Raw genomic sequence first — 19,086 nt, 5'->3', positions numbered from 1 at the left:
AAGGTTATGCTAAAGTACTGTGGGGAAGTTATGGCCCATATTCCACTTGGAAGCCGGTGACGATAGGATATAGAATTAGAGACCCCTTTTGCCCCTGAATTAGTGATAAGACTGTTAAACATACCAGTGACCCACATGGCCTCTAAACAGCAAATTGCTGTCCTTAAAGTCAACTGCCAGTTCACCTCCAGCCCTCTGCCACCTCATTGCAAGCCCACCGTCAGCCCACAGAAAGTCTGCAATGTTACAGTCAGAGGTTAAGCAGTAATTCCTTACTAATTCACCACAATCCTCACTGTCTATTTACTTTGATCTCACAGGGACCGCATGATATGTATTTAGAAATAGCAATACATATTGAACAACCAGCTGGGCGGAAAAGTGATTCTTAACACAGACATGGCAGTCATCTTATTTGTCATCAATGTATTAATGTAATGGATAGTAAATATTTTGTTTGCATCATCAGAATATTTTCAATGTTTCTTTTTTTTTCTTCAGTCAACTGCTAACTGTGTAATCAGCACAGTATCTGGTGACATTAACACATCTCAGCTTCTGTAAAATTGCTAGTCCAGGATGGTAGGCTCCATTTGATAGACGTGTACCTGAATGCAATGTTGACCCTTGTGTTTCTTCCATATATCTTTCCCAAACATTTACACTAATAAGATTGACCTGAATCAACTCAGAGTTGAACCTTCAAATATTATTAGCAACTAAAAAGTTATAAAGTCCCTTTGATCTATTACATGTTGTAAATAAGGACCCTGTTTGGTTAAATCCTGCTGTCATTGAGTTTTAACCAATTATAATATTTTTGATTCAGTTTTCTTCTTTTCCCCTCTCTGAGTAGTTTACCTTTATCATTCCACGATAGTATTTCATCTCTCCTACATGCCTCATAAATTTGCATTTCTTGTATTGTTTCTTGGTCATATACTTTATAGAGTTGTCCGCTATTCTAGTCACATTGTATCCGAAGTTAAAGTCAAGTGGATTGTCCAGATTTTCTGCTGATGTGCAAGTACTCATGTTCATTGCCTTATTATCTAGGGTGCCACCCACCACTTTTAATTCTCCTCTTGATTCTGTATTTATTTCAATGCCTTATTTTTTTAATAATTCAGGAAATCTAGTTATTGAAACGCTTGGCGGTAGCAATCATTTCCCAATAACTGCTACCTTAAACGTTGACTTGGGAAATGAAAATCAATGTAAAATGGTGGAAAAATGCTTGCATTTCGAATATCTTTATAGGCTTCACTTATTCTGAGAAAATATCCACCTATTATTAATAGGTGAGTCTTTATCAGAATAAGAATAACAATACTACACAGAGGTATAGCAATTAATTGCATGAATACACATTATTACTGCGATGGATTCCTATTCACTAGCTCAATGTGTTTTCTAAATGTTGTGATACTTATTATCAATGTTATTTTCAATGACTCCGGTTCCCTTAACAGCATGAAATGTAATTTGGTTCAGGAAAGGAAGGTTACTATATTTCTATGTACCATGGCTCTCATGAGGCCTCTGATCTTTAATTTCTAAATACAGTCTGTGATACCATGAGCTGTTAGGGTATCACAGACAGGCAAGTAAAATACCCTAAAACATGCGTACACGAGAGGTTTGACATTTTTTCTGAGTTTCAATGATCTAGAAAATAAGTGCAACCCTTAAGAATATCAATGCTCACTATCGTTCTGTTTCTCTAGAATCCAGGTACGCAGGCAGGGAATGACCATGTGATGGCACAAGGTAACACTTTCCCTTTTTGGGTACCGGTTCCAGGATACGGCGTCCAGCCCCCTTGGATTCTGGGTCCTGTGTCCTGTTCCAGTATCCTTTCAAAAAACAGTGCCCCCTGGATAAGGCCATGGATTGAATCCAATCTGCTCTCTCTCGTAGCAATGCTGTCTTGAATCATTCCATTTGGCTGCCAGTTTTTAGTTGATTCTACTCTTTTTACCCAAAGGGTTTGAGCTTACATATAGCACACTTCCCATGCTAAAGAGGCTCAGGCTCAAAAGGAATTCCCATTGGTTAAGTTGTCTGATGTATTGCTATACTAGGGATGGCAACGTTATTGTAACATTCCACTATTTTGACTTTGCCTATCTTGTTTGAGAAGGCTGACACTTGAAGTTCCCAATTTGAGTCTGAATGTAAATATCATTTCTCCATACCACCCCTCCTCTCATTCTCATGACATCATCCATATTTGAACTGGTATCAACTAATTGGGTTCTCTAGAAATATGGAGTGTCATTGTCGTCGAAATCAAAAAATAATATAAAAATAATATATTCATATGTTGTTTATTCTGGTTTATTACATAACATGTTTATGGATTTGTTAGCATGGCTGGTAACAGAGATATGGATTTTGATAATTGTATAAACCAAGTTAATGTAGAATTTAATTAAATATTATATATATAAATGAGGCACACAGGCTGAACAAGCTGATTTCTCCATTGTTCCTATAGGAGATGGGGGATTCAGGACAGCAGTTATAGTAGGCTTTGGAATATATTAATACAGCATCACTTGGAATGAAATTCAGTTTTTAATATTCGTTTGAGTAGTGTCTTTTTGCCAGGTTTCTAAAGCCGTATATCAACAGCATGTTGACTCCTTCTGAGTGTGTTTGACAAGACATTATCTTCTCACTCATTTAATCCTTGGATCTATGATTTAGCAATTCCCATTATTTTATAATACAGGGATCAGTTTCTAAATCGCTTTTCTGTATTTTGCAATAATGGCAATGACACTTTTCAGTCACTTTATACAATGACATTGGTTCTTAATAGGTGCTTTAAGCATAGAGAGAGCTTTGCTGAGAGATGTTCGTGGGCAGTCTATTGACAGCTTATCAATCCCACAATGCAAAGCATACTTGCAGATACATTCCTTTGTATTTCAAATTAAATACCATAATTGCAAACTCGTGTGCTTCCCTGCTCTCAAACTGGATGATTCATGTCCAGTTGCAAGCAACTTGCAAAATCATTCTTCTTCTAATGTAGTTGCAAAGAAGAAAGCACATATTTATTTGGCAAAACAGCAATGCTTCCAGGTGGCATGCAAAGGTTCATAGGACACATGTTGCTTTAAGTGACTAAATTCCACATGATCTCTAGTTAGAGCAAAAGTACAAATAAGTGTGCTTGCCCAATTATGATCCATAATGTATGTAGTTAATGTCTGATTTAGTAATGATTTGCCTTTTTGTCTGAACTTGTAAACACTACAGTTTGAGTCCACATTAATGTTAATATTGTGCTGTGAATTTAGCATACTGAAACGTTCTCACTCAGGTCCTATTTCCATGCACATCAAAACATATCCTGTGACTTTCTAACGAGCATTTTCTGAAAAGTTAAACTTAAAATAATCAGAATACTTCAATCTCTGTTTGGAAAAACAGACTATGTATCTGATTTACAAAAACATTTTACATGGTGCTATCCCATAAAAGAGAACATTGGTTGTATTAACAGAAGGCAGATGTATATAGACTTTATTATTTCCATCAACTGAAATTCGCAATCCAGGTTCGATTGACAAATCCAACAATATTTTCAAGGCCTGCTTCACAAAGGAAATCCAGACACTATAGATTCTGTGATGAAAGAATACTTAATACAGTCTAACGACTCCATTGCCAACCAGCCATAGCTACAAATACAAGTAATAACTTGAGGAGATTTGTTGTCAGATATAACTGCAAGATGATGCTAAAGATCTAATCTAGGGGCAGTAGTACAGTTAGATATATCATGTTGATCACAAAGTCATTCCTTTGAATTTTCTTATCGACCTTTACTAGCATAAATCTCCATCATTTAATTTTATTTTTTGTTAACTCCGACTTTGAAATCACAATTGTCTTATCACAAATATATACATTAGCTGGCCAAGATTGGGCCTCATTATGAGTTTGATGGTAATTAGGCAGTAAATCTGCCCAGTTATGCAAAACCTGATTAGCATTACTGCCACTTGGTCCAGCAGATTTACAGTGGGATTGGAAGTGGTGATAGGATGGACTTAACCCCATGTTCGGAGTCCATAGGACTCCATGTGGATTTTGGTGGAATTACCACCATCAGTAATTTCACTGATTTCACTGATGTTTGAAGGCATGGTGGATGATTTCCCTCCAGCATTTATGCTGGAGGGATATCCTCTGCCGTACCATCAAACATGTTGTACGGTGGTGCAGTAATATGGCGATAATGTGGGAGTAACAGAATTACTGCTGCATTAACACCATTTTTACCCGCACCACCATATGCATAATGAGACCAACTATTTGCATAGATAATGGTGATTTTAATGGTAAGATAGTAATAGGGCTAACACATTATGGTCTAGAGGATAGGAATGCCTACCTCCTTCCTCCCTGGAAGAGAATCCCAATCTATAATGATGAAAAGAATACATATGAGGCAAAACTCTTGGCTCATTTTCTGAGTAAGTGTTATCAGTACCTAATTCTACGTGCCCCGCAGATCATTCAGTTAGTCCACCATATACAATTTGATTGAATGAGCATGATGATTCAGGATTATGCCAACATTTAGTGTGACCATGATCCCCACTATCTTTCTCTTCAAGATCCAAGTCTAGATCACACCAGGGGGAGCATGGGAGAAAGGGCCTGGGATCCTGTGAGTTTCATGAGGATCAGGTCACCCACTGGTCACAGCTGCAGAGGGGTGATTAGCAGGGAAGGGAAAGAGGGAAAGAGGTATTGAAGGGCAGAGTTTCAAACAGTTTCCAGAATTTAAGGAGGTCCGGCTCAAGTCTGAGATGGGCAGGGAGGCTGTTCCAGAGGGAAACACAAGCCGAGGATAGAATCCTGCCCCCAATCTCTGCTTGGAGTAGCATTTGACTATCAGAGAGTTGGAATTAGAGGAGCATAGGGCTCTGGAGGGGGAGTATTTAGGGAGGGAAATTTGGATATAGCATGGTTCCAGGCCCCAGAATGCCTTGTAGATTATGCGGAGGGTCTTGAATTTGACCCTTGCAGCTTTTGGGAGCCAGTGGGAGAGGGCTGGAGAGATTCGGTCCTTGGGCTTGAGGCCAAGGATAAGTCTTGCAGCACTATTCTGGATTAGCTGGAGAAGTCATAGGAGGAAAGAGATAGATTGAGAAAGAAGTTGTTGCAGTAATCCAGCCTGGAGAAGACCAGAGTTACGCTTCTGGGGGAAGGTGAGAAAAGGAAGAATGCCTCTGAGGAGGTGGAGCTGGACGTGGGACTTCTTGGTAAGGTCCATGATGTGAGGAATGAAGGAGAGAGTTGAGTTGAAAATGATCCTGAGGTTTTTGGCCTCACAAGATATTGGCCCAAAGAGGGTGGCCAGAGGGTAGGAGGAAAGGAGGGCACAGCAGTCCCAATTAAGAGGATCTCCGTCTTACTGGCATTCAGACAGAGATCATTCACTGCATAGCATGCCTGAATGGAAAATATATAAAAACAATCTTTAATGTACTGCATAGCATGCCTGAATGGAAAATATATAAAAAAAATCTTTAATGTAAGCCTAAAATGTGATAATGTATATCCTGATTAACAAACTCAGAAGACAATATGATTGGGGCATTTCATTTGATATGTGAACAACATATTTGTGTTTGTTCATTGATTCGTAAGACTAAGGTAGGTCAGAATCAGGAAACGGACAAGGATGAATTATTCTCAATGTCTTTATTCTTTTTAACCAAATATATAAAATCTCTTCCTAAAATACTGAAAATGCGGAGCAGGGGTTGCTGGGCTGTCTCCTGCTCCTATGATCAGTATTATTAGTCTTGGGGGGTTGCTGAAGGATGTCCCTCACTTCCTCAATATTGGAGACAGGGACTGAAAAAAAATAAAAGAAAAAGGGACCCTGGGGCATCGGATCCGACCCACGTTTGAGGATAGATCTGACGCTGCAGTCAACCAGGCGGTGAGCAAACAGGTAAGTAGGGAAGGGGGTTTGGGAGTGCGGGATTTGTGTGAGTGTGTTTGAAACTCTGAGAACTGATCACATGCAGGCTGTTTTTATTTTTAACAGTTTGCCGCAATCAGTTCTCAGACTGTCAAACACACCTAAATCAGTATTTTCACAAAGGAAAGGGACAGCTGATGGCATTTGACTCTTACTCCTTGTCCTTTTTGTCATAGGCCTTGCCTATGTTCTCAGTTCCAGTTCATATAGTTGTTGGATTGCTGGAATGCCCTCCCAGGTTCCATCAAGGTCACTCCTTCAGGATGTCCCACCTTATGGGGCTCACAGGCTCTCTCCCTTTAGGTATAGTGGCATTTACAGTGATTCCAAACCATGGATTCCTTTTAGTACTGTGGTCCCCACTCTGGGGCTCTGCTCCTTCTGTCTCCCTCTCTTGGGTTCTTTCTTTCTCTCCGCACTATGGAGCTTATCTCTGCTGTCCTGACACAGGGCCTGTCCTCTACATCTCACCCAGCTCTGGGGCTTGTTGATGCATTCACCACGTTGGGGTTTCTTGGGTTTTGTCCCACTCTGGGGCTTCTCTGTACTTTCCCGCAAACTGGTGTTGGTCTCTCTTTTTTTATATACCGCCATGTTATCTTCTCATACACAGCAGTAAGAATCTAGAGCATGGAAATGGGTCCATTGTATCCGTTATGAAGGAATTCAATAAAGTTTTTGGCTCCGTAATTACATGGTAGACTATGCATTATACTGTGCAATTCCTTTGACAGCAGTGATTCATTTTCTTTAACTATGTGTGCTAAAAGGTTTGAGTTAGCAATTTTGTGGTGATTCCACTATCATTCCTGCAACACCAGTTTGTAGTAGTGCATCTTAAGATTAATAAGAATACTTTTTCATTTAATATAAAAATGATATTACTATCAGGGTAAAAATAACAGCACTTCTTGGAGTAATTAGGGGACATTGTATGCTAATTAACAACTTGCCATATAGGATTTCTTTACCTGTACTAGATGGAGACTCTTGACTTGCTGGAATGCCAGTTATTTACGGCCCCCTGCCGAGCTGTACAGTATTGTGCAGTTTATCTGCCTGATTTCTGTCTAAGTCCAGAGCTCTCTGACCAGTGTTACACACCTATTGGCCACTCTCTGCAATTTGTTTTGGATATTCTGCTGCAGTTGTAATGTTCAGGAGTCCAGCCAGAAAGGTACAAGAAGCTGGAAAGTACATCTTGTGACATTTTATACCGTTCAGAAAAAAAAATGATTTGCTAAATTCCCCTTTCTAGAGCAATAATCCCTACAGACGGATGGTCAAAAGAGACTAGCCCTGACATCAGAGCACATTATACTGACAATACACACTTTGCACATTGCACCTATTAATGAGTTAGCTGGTGAGTTATTATCAAAAAAGTACCTGTGAGATAGGAAAAAGCTGTCTAAGTAAGTTCTCTGTCATGGGTACTAAGAGCAATGAAATGTGATCCCCAAATGTAGGCACTCAGGCTATGTCTTTGCTCTTATATACGTGGATGACATTAGGATGCTGTCTTGAATGCATAACATTCCACAGAAACTGATAAATGGTAGATATGAAAGAGCTATACTTAAGGATAAATGAAAATGTAGTGTAATAGTCATAGAGTGGTATGCATATACATGAAATCAGTGTGAGTGGTGTGGTGAAGTTAATCAGGATGAACGAGAATCATTGCATTGAAACAAATAAGATGGACCAATTGCTGGGGAGCTCTGGTGGTGTGAAGAGGCCATAGAGAAAGTGGAAGAAACAGAGGATGTACAATGCAAAGGCACTGGGAAGCACAATTGCCAGACATTGCTTGTATGGAGCATTGCTAGTTGATCCCAACAGAGGGAATTAAGATAGAAGGAGATATGATGGGAAGGCCTGGAGCTGCTAGAAGGATGCCAGATGCGGAAATGTTTGCAAACAACCAGGAGGAGGTTTGGAGAGAGACTGTTGAGCAAAGTGGGGATTGATCTGCGGATAGCAACAAACATAGAGAAGGATATTCAAGAAAGCAGCAGCAGTACAGACCAAGATTATAAATATAAGAAAAACAGACTATAATTAAAATTGTTGTCTTAGTCTGTGCAATTGTTTAAAAGCACCAAGTTACTTGATAAAGCAAATGATAAGAGAAGTTGTAAATGAAACATATGCTCATAAAACAAGTATATATCAATTTGCCAGAAAAAAGATAGGGTTTGAGTCAGTCGCACAATCGAGTGCAGTGGCAGGCAGGTTAGTGTCAGATGTCAGCAACAGTCAATCAACATGCTGACCTTTTCAAATGTGTACTCTCTGGTGTCCTTCCCTTGCACCATATTCTTGATTTTCCATTGTTGCCTAGAATTAACTTTCAGATCTGTGCTTTCCTTGTACTCCATCCTTTAACCCTTTACTAATTCCACTTCCCTTAACTTGCACACACATCCTTATCTTGCCCTCATTGCCCAGTCACCAAGCCCATGGCAATCATTAATTGCCCATCACACCAATTCCATGTCTTACCCCTCACCACAGTCCATTACCCTGGTTCACTTGTCGAAAGTATATCACCATGATTTGCCAGTCAACCTTTGCCAGAGATGAGTCAATGTCATGGTCTTGCTGATAATTTTCGCCATGGGGTCTGGACAACACAGAGCGAAATAAGCCAAGTCGTCTTGTCTTTTATTGCACTCCCAAACTGCACTTTCTTAAAGTTGACTGCATATTTTAATTCAAGGAAACAGAGGGACATTTTCTAGGGATCTGGTGATGCAGAGGGAGTATGAGCAACCTACTATATTTACATGTGTTTTCAAGTAAGGTGGCGTGTGCGTATGATTATGTGCACCCATGTATTAGGTTCTGTGTGTGTTCAGTTTCTATGACTGTGGTGATGGGTTTGTGTCTATATATGACTGTGTATTATATAGGTAGAAGGTTGTATCTGTGTTCATGTGACTATGCATATCTGAATCTGTTGTTGACCTGCATGTGCATGCTTTGGTGCTCACATAAGATAAGAGTGCTCTGTATAAGACAATTAAAAATGATCATGGAATTAGGGGGTCATTTGGGGTCATTCAAAGTCGGGTGGTAACTGTAAAATCCGAAGTATTTGGCAATTACCACTGCTTTTACCATCCACCAAATTCAGAATTTGATCAAATATCATGGGCTGTAGTCCATAGTAATATCGTCAGTGGTGTCTTAAACAGACTGCCTGCAGAAAATCCACCTGTGTTTACCTCCACCTAGGAGGTGAAGGTAAAAAATACACATTACCCTCAACATTTAAAAAAAAAAAAACATGTTTTGCTGCATCAAAGGGACGTTAAGGTGCTTCCCTTCAATAGAGTGATAACAGATTTTACAAACAGCCATGGCAATGGCTAAAATATGAGGCATCTCTGATTGGCCACGACTCACAAACGTAACTATATAATACATAAAAGGGTCAGAATTCACACTTTTGTGGATAGAAAAATGTAGAATAGTGGTTAGGGGTCACAATTGTACATAATCAATTTCTTCCTTTACATTGATGGTTAAAAATGCTGAAATAATTGTTAAACAACACCAGCTGAGGTGGCATTTCTGAAAAAGCTGTGGAGGTATTCCAGAAACACCATCTCCACTGGTGGGAAACTTTGAATAGGGCAGGTTTTAAGAAATACCAGGTAGCAACTTTCTCCAGCAGTATTTAATTCAAGGAAATCCACCCAGGTTGTAGTCTAGTAATAATAGCTGAATGTCACATCTTTCTTTGTGTGTTTTTCAACTGTACCCAAAGTAAGCACCTCAGACAATCCAACAGCCATTTCTATAACCACCTTATAGTAACATCAAAGGGTGCTAATCAGGGTGCTATTACATTCCTTGTGTAATGAATTCACTAGTAATCAAGAATTTCACCACAACTAATTAAGAGACATTCCTATAGAATGTAACTGAAGACAAACACTATTGAAATAAGAACACTTACTTTCCTGGTAAGTAGGAGTTATTACAAGCTGCTGTGGATTGTAAAGACCAATAGTGTATGGTGCACAGTGGTGCCAACATTACAATTCAGAGTCAAACAATTGGTCACTAAAATATGCACATTGTTGCTTGGCAGTATGAACATACCCTTGCACTCTAGACTCTTCTTCCTTTCGCTCACTCATTGTGGAGGACCATGTGTGTGAGCCACCAGGCACATTTACAACATTGTAGAAAATAAATTGACTGCTTCTCCCCATCAACACAGAAGCTGAACATACCTTGCAGCACTCATTTCCTTTGAGGCAGGCTGGATTGTGAAGGGATTTTGTATTTTTCAATTATTATTTTTTTTAAATGGTTTATGCAGTGCTCTTGCAAGATGTGAGGTCATTGGTGGGTCCAAGAGTGTCAGGGGACCGTTGCAAGTGTGCATACGCACGTTGGAGAGTCACATGTAGCCTAAGAATCTCATTGGACTGCCTCTGGGGTTTGACAACGTGCATAAAGCTTAAGAGGGATTTATGTGTGATTGCTCCAGTCAGTCTGAGACTGGGTCTCATGAGTGAGTTGGATTTGAAGAGAGGAAGGTGACTGTACCAATTTTTAACAGATATACGAATAGGTTGTACCCAATAATATTTTATTTTTGAGCAGCCTGTGATATATGGGGTACTTCTGCTATGAGAAAAAATTAGAAACACAGGCTTCCTCCTGATCCTGCCTGTCTTGTGACTGATAATCATCAAATCCGAACTGGCACATATCCAGAGAGTTGCTGACTCTTTCAACTCAACCAACCCACTTTACAAAAGAAACAATATTGTTTCTTACAGGAAAAACATGTTTTATTTAAGATATCATGAATCCTGTAGTTGCCTAAAAATATCTGACTCACATAGTGTATATAAACACAAAAATTACATTTCACACAATTAGATTAATTGTGGGTTTGTTTCTGTTATGGCTGCAGTATTGTGCCATAGAGTTTGTTCATGCTCTTTTGTCCATATTCATAGAAGTTCAAATGAGTGTTAGTACTTTTTGTTCAGAGCAGTGTCTTAATAAGGGTTCAAGGAAAAGAGGAAGGAATCACATATGGACCTATTGGCTAATTCTGAAAGAACAAAAAGGTTTATAATAATAGAACAAACACTCCACTGTTGTGTTTTGTACTTTCTTTTTGAGGGTTCTATCTTGTCGGTGTGTTCCTCAACAGACCTTTCTTTTAGACCCCAAGCACCATCTCTGAAAGGTGCTCATTTGTTGTCACCTCTTTTTGGTTTAATAAGGAAATGGATAAGCAGAAATGTTGTTGACACACTGCGTTTCGGCCTCTTAAGATGAGATAGGCCACATCCAAATGGTGGTCTTCTCATTAGTTGCACCAGGCCTTCGTCAGGACAGAAAGGTGATATTTTGTGCTGATCTTTAACCTTCTAACCCCATAATTCACAATCTGGTTCAGTGAGCCGGACAGACAGGTAACCAAATTAAAGCATCATAATTATCCATTCTGTGTCAATACCTCAAACAGAGGTGCAGAAGTATCGATCAACATATGGAAAAGGGTGAACTAGGAGCGCTGCACAGCTGGTGTCCGGTGCTGTTCCCAAATGGGCATGGACCAATCCTAGTATACTGATGTAGCCATGGTCGATCCTGTCTTTTGTTCTTGAGCACAGATAAGATGTTTATCAATAAGGGCTATCTGTGCCTCTCGTTCGGGAGTGCATAAATCCTGTCGTGGCAGCTCTAAGAGAAGAAACCGAGTGCCCTTGTTCCATGAGAGCCACTTATCCCTTTGCAGGAGTTGTATTTTTAACAAACCAAACACTCCCAACCTGGATGAGCATCTGTAGCAATGGAACAAAGACTAGATTTGTGCATGATTCAATTACAGTTGATTTAAATGTCACTGATTCCTATAGAATGTAACTGAAGACAAACACTATTGAAATAAGAACACTTACTTTCCTGGTAAGTAGGAGTTATTACAAGCTGCTGTGGATTGTAAAGACCAATAGTGTATGGTGCACAGTGGTGCCAACATTACAATTCAGAGTCAAACAATTGGTCACTAAAATATGCACATTGTTGCTTGGCAGTATGAACATACCCTTGCACTCTAGACTCTTCTTCCTTTCGCTCACTCATTGTGGAGGACCATGTGTGTGAGCCACCAGGCACATTTACAACATTGTAGAAAATAAATTGACTGCTTCTCCCCATCAACACAGAAGCTGAACATACCTTGCAGCACTCATTTCCTTTGAGGCAGGCTGGATTGTGAAGGGATTTTGTATTTTTCAATTATTATTTTTTTTAAATGGTTTATGCAGTGCTCTTGCAAGATGTGAGGTCATTGGTGGGTCCAAGAGTGTCAGGGGACCGTTGCAAGTGTGCATACGCACGTTGGAGAGTCACATGTAGCCTAAGAATCTCATTGGACTGCCTCTGGGGTTTGACAACGTGCATAAAGCTTAAGAGGGATTTATGTGTGATTGCTCCAGTCAGTCTGAGACTGGGTCTCATGAGTGAGTTGGATTTGAAGAGAGGAAGGTGACTGTACCAATTTTTAACAGATATACGAATAGGTTGTACCCAATAATATTTTATTTTTGAGCAGCCTGTGATATATGGGGTACTTCTGCTATGAGAAAAAATTAGAAACACAGGCTTCCTCCTGATCCTGCCTGTCTTGTGACTGATAATCATCAAATCCGAACTGGCACATATCCAGAGAGTTGCTGACTCTTTCAACTCAACCAACCCACTTTACAAAAGAAACAATATTGTTTCTTACAGGAAAAACATGTTTTATTTAAGATATCATGAATCCTGTAGTTGCCTAAAAATATCTGACTCACATAGTGTATATAAACACAAAAATTACATTTCACACAATTAGATTAATTGTGGGTTTGTTTCTGTTATGGCTGCAGTATTGTGCCATAGAGTTTGTTCATGCTCTTTTGTCCATATTCATAGAAGTTCAAATGAGTGTTAGTACTTTTTGTTCAGAGCAGTGTCTTAATAAGGGTTCAAGGAAAAGAGGAAGGAATCACATATGGACCTATTGGCTAATTCTGAAAGAACAAAAAGGTTTATAATAATAGAACAAACACTCCACTGTTGTGTTTTGTACTTTCTTTTTGAGGGTTCTATCTTGTCGGTGTGTTCCTCAACAGACCTTTCTTTTAGACCCCAAGCACCATCTCTGAAAGGTGCTCATTTGTTGTCACCTCTTTTTGGTTTAATAAGGAAATGGATAAGCAGAAATGTTGTTGACACACTGCGTTTCGGCCTCTTAAGATGAGATAGGCCACATCCAAATGGTGGTCTTCTCATTAGTTGCACCAGGCCTTCGTCAGGACAGAAAGGTGATATTTTGTGCTGATCTTTAACCTTCTAACCCCATAATTCACAATCTGGTTCAGTGAGCCGGACAGACAGGTAACCAAATTAAAGCATCATAATTATCCATTCTGTGTCAATACCTCAAACAGAGGTGCAGAAGTATCGATCAACATATGGAAAAGGGTGAACTAGGAGCGCTGCACAGCTGGTGTCCGGTGCTGTTCCCAAATGGGCATGGACCAATCCTAGTATACTGATGTAGCCATGGTCGATCCTGTCTTTTGTTCTTGAGCACAGATAAGATGTTTATCAATAAGGGCTATCTGTGCCTCTCGTTCGGGAGTGCATAAATCCTGTCGTGGCAGCTCTAAGAGAAGAAACCGAGTGCCCTTGTTCCATGAGAGCCACTTATCCCTTTGCAGGAGTTGTATTTTTAACAAACCAAACACTCCCAACCTGGATGAGCATCTGTAGCAATGGAACAAAGACTAGATTTGTGCATGATTCAATTACAGTTGATTTAAATGTCACTGATTCTCTTCAGTGCTGAAAGAAACACACAATGGAAGTATAAACAATACATTTGCAAAAACTGCTGTGGTCAGGAGGGACTATTTAAGAGCATAGCTTAATCAGACATATTTGTGTTATGTTGGGTGCAACATATTATGCAGACGATTATAAATACATTTATCTGAGAGATGAACACTGTGTGGGAAAAATCATTTACATGTAATGCTAATGTCGATCTTAAAGATCAAGTTATACCATCACTTAACTTCAAAAGCAGCAAACATTGATGTGGTTCATGCATTAACACAATGGCGGTGTGTGGTTTAGGTTGATCACAAGTCCCAGCAGGATAGTTATGGTCAAAGATGCTCACAATAATAATTTTCCAGTCTTTTGTCAAGAGATCATTCAATACAAAGCTCTCTCTCTCTCGAGCCTCCAAACAAGATGAGCAGTAATGCAAGGTGTCTGCTTACCTTGTGAAGATTTTAACAGGGCATGCCACTTTCGTATTCATATGGACACATCATTACAATGATGCTTCTATCCATGGGAGACTGTTAGAAGAATACAGTGAAATCACATATTGTTTAGTGTTTGTGGATTAAGTGTATGAGTGGAGCAGATGAGAGGAAGGTGCTTCAATGTGCAGCAACGTGGATGAGGATTGATAGATCTATCATCATGGGATGATGGAAGGTCTATGGTGCAAAGTTCTAGGTGCTGTCTTTGAAACATGGTAATGCAGTGTACCAGCGATTAGAGTGCAATATCAACAGTGCAGATTGGGTTGGAATATAAGAGGGAAGGGAGTGTTGCAGGGATGAAGTGTAAAATTGGTGTAGGCACGGGTTGAACTGGTAGTTAGGATGTGGAGTTAGGAAGGAGAACATTGAAGGGAAACCAGAGAGATGGGAAAAGGTGGAGGGGACAGGACCACAAAGAGAGCAGGTGGCAAGTAGAACTGATGGGCACATGATGTAACGGGTGAACCTAGTGAAGTAGCGAAGAAGAAAATCCCTTTGCCGAGCTTCTGTTTGATGAGCCACCTGGATCAGCAGTGTCCTCATTGGTATGGCAATTGAGCTTATGGCCCTTACGTAACGTACATACAATGGATAGGATTTCAGACTAATTAGGAGTCGAAATAACCAAACCAACTCAGGGAGATGGCAAAGATACCGTTTTAGTAACAATTATCTAAAACAGGTAGTTTACAATGATCATCAATAGACGTTCACTCAGCCTCTCAAAAATGTCTTCACTAAACACAGAATGTATACTAAAAATACTTAAGAGGTGACGTCATACTATGTGGCAAATAATGAAAAACCTACAAGGGATTGTAATTGGTTCAAGGGGAACATCTAAGTACACTTCCTCTAGGAGCTAGGATTGTAATTAGCTGCCCACTGTCAGGTGGACAAGGTATGCCTACCTCTAAAACATGTCATCATAAAAATCATTAAGTACATGAGTGGTTTCAATTGGTCTTCAAAATATAAGGACCTTTGATATACAACCCTCTACAATTGTTGGCACACTTGGGCCATATCTGGAACATTCGGATCACTTAGCAGCATGCAAGCCCAGTCCCAGGTGCAAGGAGGTGGACTTTACTCTTCCTCTCCACCCAATTAGCCCATCATCTCTCAACAAACACACCTTCTGCCATGCAGATTGTCTTTGAACTTGGCTTTGCAAAGAATCCTTGTCTCTGGGAATATATGGGAGTGCAGGCACTCACTATCGTTGTTTTAGGACTCCAAATTCCACTCTATTTTCATCCTTGGCTCACGTGACAGGAGACCATGATTTGGTCAATTTCAAAGTGTTTTAAATGAATAAAACATGGCACCTTCATTGTTCTTTCTTTGCAACTTAACAAGAGATGATTCATCATGTGTATGTCCTCTCCTTTTAAAAATAGATAACTGACCTTGACTGCTTCCGTTTTGATACCAGGTCAGACAGCCTTGCCATGCAGCTCCATGATTTTTCAGCTTATTCTTGCTGCAACACCATCCTCACATTTTCTCTTCATGGGTACTGGCTTACTAGAATTCTTGACTCTGATGTCCAGCTTCTATACAATGGCGGCTTTGCCTGCATTCTATTTGCTATGTATAGCCAGCTTCTATGATAACTTAATCTACCTTGCGTTCCAGCATCTGTACAATTATTGAACGGTTGATTCTCTGCAGCACTTCGCACTCATGCTATCTTGTTTTTGCGTATGAAAGTTTACTCTATTCTTAACTTCGTCATTAGTTTCTATAGGATCCATGCATTCTCTTTAACCAACATATCAGACATCGCAGACGTTTCTTGTGATGTCACTGGCTCCTCTCTTTCACTTTTTCATATTCCTTCAGGGACTTCCTCCCTCAGATTGTCATCTCTTCGGGGATGCATTTGATAGGGTTATCTCAAATGATATCTTCTTTCAAATATACGCTGCAGTATTGGCACAACTGCTGGTGTCAAACATGGCACGATCTCCACTTTCCCACATATAGGAGGTAGTGGGGTGGGACTTCCTGCAGAGGCATGGAGCTGCTCCTCTACATTTTCCCTCTGGTCGAGTCCTAGATGACCTCCTCAATTGTATCCACATTCTGATATTTCTCTTGAAGAAGTGCTGCTTCAGTGTCCATATCGCCATCACACCCCTCAAGGTGCCGGCTAATTTTACATGTTCATCTACACTCCAAGTCATGTAGTTGCATTGTCCATTTGGATTACAATGGACCAATCATCCCACGTACTTCTTTGGATTTTTTGGCTACAGAAACTTTGTTCCTTCAGGTGCTACGATGCTGGCCCCTATGTATATTCTGACAGCTTCATCAGTCAGCTCCTCGGGTTTGAACCCTCATTCGACATAAAACATGATCTTCATTCCTACTGCCTTCACCATCACTAATATTGCTCCAAGAATCTTGAATGTGTTTGCCAACCACTGAGGAATCCATGAGAATATGGGAGCAAACCAACTGTCATCATCAATGTCATCTGTCTCATCCTCCATCTTGGTATGCGCGTCTGTCAACAACGTTATAGCCTCTGTCAATGTCCCATTCTCTTCATCATGAAAAGGTAAGAATGTGTAACATGATGGCCCAATTTTGACGCAAGCTCCTCCTTCCATTGCTATGATCATGTCAAGGACATATCTGTTCTGGAGGGTCATTAGGCGTATGGCCCTCAACGCTTCCTTGATCGCGTTAAATCCCTTTTTGGTAGCATTCATTGCCTGCAGAAGCTCCCATGCATAATCTGCAGCCACTTGCTGTTGGCCATTGTTTGTATCCCAGGCATAAATATAGTCATAAATATTGAGGCAGTCTTGCTGAACAACCAGTGTTCATCAGGAATGAAGTCATATGCTGTTATCGATTTGACTGAGAAGTAATTCTCTCTTCTGGTCCGATTGAGAAGTTCAAGTGATCTTCTTTTTTTAAAATGGGCACCCACCTTTGGAAATTCACTAATGATCAGGTCGCTTTGTGGAATCAGTACTGCTGGAACATTGATAAGCACAAAAGAACATACTCCACCCCAGTTCTTGGGCAATCTTAGACAAGCTCTAGATCCCCCAGCCCAATATTGGTCCATGAGGACGGCTGTCCCTTCTCCCATCCTTAGAACATCAATTGTAATTTTGCATTCGTTGTTGCATCCCACATGATTCTTTCCATGTCTTTGGAAACACAGTGTTGCATTGGCAAATGGTGCTACAACCACTGGACCCGATTCATCTTCTACCAATGTTAGAAGTTTGGGATGTTTAGCCCATGAACCCAAACACCCATCTTGCACCCTCTCTACTTCTTGTACATATTCTATCTTCAGCAGGTGAGCTGCACAGGACACCATTCCATCTTCCCATCCTTTCTTGGACCTCACTCGTCCATAGATCAGAAACTGAGTTTGTTCCCAACAGCCAGGTGATCCAGCTATTTCTATTATATCAGGGCAATTAATTCTCTTCATCGCTTCAATCACCATCTCATCCTGTCCTGCAGCAGGATACACACTCATTGTATCTTCTATCCAGGCTCCTTCTCCATATGTGTGGTCTTGATATAATCATCCTGGTATGGAAATTACCATTTTGATCTCCACCGCAAGGTTGCCCAACTTCCTTGGAATTCTCCTTGAGTTGCACAGGTGGCAAGATGACTGAGGCACCTTGTATCATGCTCTGGAACTTCTCTGGCAATGAAAGTTCATACTGTATTCATGGCAAAGGGTATGAGAGAGCAGACATAGCAACCCTCCTTAGATGTTTTCTCCTCAACCTTTTTCACTTGCTGGTACGAGATGTTATTGCCCAAATGTGCTGTCTTGTCTAGATAGGTATGGATCACCTCACTGTCTTACTCTGCATCTCTCTTATGTTTTTTAGAAGACATGTACCATTCATGAAGTATATGAAAAGAAGTTCCCATGGGTGGAGAACCATAGGGACTTCTCCTTCAGCAGAAGTACCAACATGATAAAGACTTTCTCGTGCCATCCTACTGCTTGTTGTACTTGTTCCTCTTCTAGAACAATACCATTTTCTTTTGAAACATTTTTAATACAATCATCACATTTATTTATGGTTGTAACTGTAAAATCTGCTCAATTATAGCAATAAGAATCCTTCATATCACTGGGCCATTTTTAGGATCCTGCAAGAAACTTTGAATATTAACATTTCTTCTAACAAGAGCAAGATACGATTGAAGTATAAACACAAAGACAGCTAACACAAGCCGATGAATGTCACTATTGGTGAGTACAATATGTTTAATCAATTCTCCATGAAATGAATGCGGACACTGATCTCGTTTCCAATTTCTGATCAAGAACTGACGTTTAGGCATAACTCTGATACTTACATATTTACAATATATATTTCTAAAGGTTCATTTCAAATTGCTGGAATTCTCTGCAAGTGTTTTCACTCTCTGCTAAAATATCAATAAAGCGTGTCTATTTGAATTCCAGTCCAATACAAACATCTGTATCAATCAATCGTAGCTTTATCATCCATCTTCTTTGTCATTGATTGAGTCTGCAAACGCTGAAATTCTTCTTCTTGTCTTGCTTCTGGATTGGCAACGGTGGGAGGGCAGGCCTGTCCTATATAGATCGTTACATTACTCAGGTGCAGCCAAACTCTTCTACCTGATATTTTGACAGCGGAAGGGGACACTTCCTCAACACAGAAAGGGCCA

At 40.1% G+C, this 19,086-nt stretch overlaps 1 protein-coding gene across 2 annotated transcripts in view; it reads left to right on the top strand.

The window, feature by feature from the left end:
• CSMD1 (CUB and Sushi multiple domains 1) overlaps nt 1-19,086 on the top strand; it is a 5,442,057-nt gene that overhangs the window by 2,242,712 nt on the left and 3,180,259 nt on the right. The window lies entirely within an intron of this gene.

Source organism: Ambystoma mexicanum, chromosome 4p, assembly GCF_040938575.1.
Source record: "Ambystoma mexicanum isolate Mex_15411 chromosome 4p, UKY_AmexF1_1, whole genome shotgun sequence".
Classification (NCBI taxonomy): Eukaryota; Metazoa; Chordata; class Amphibia; order Caudata; family Ambystomatidae; genus Ambystoma; species Ambystoma mexicanum.
Note: the sequence above shows the minus strand (reverse complement) of the source record. Positions and strands in the feature narration are given on the sequence as shown.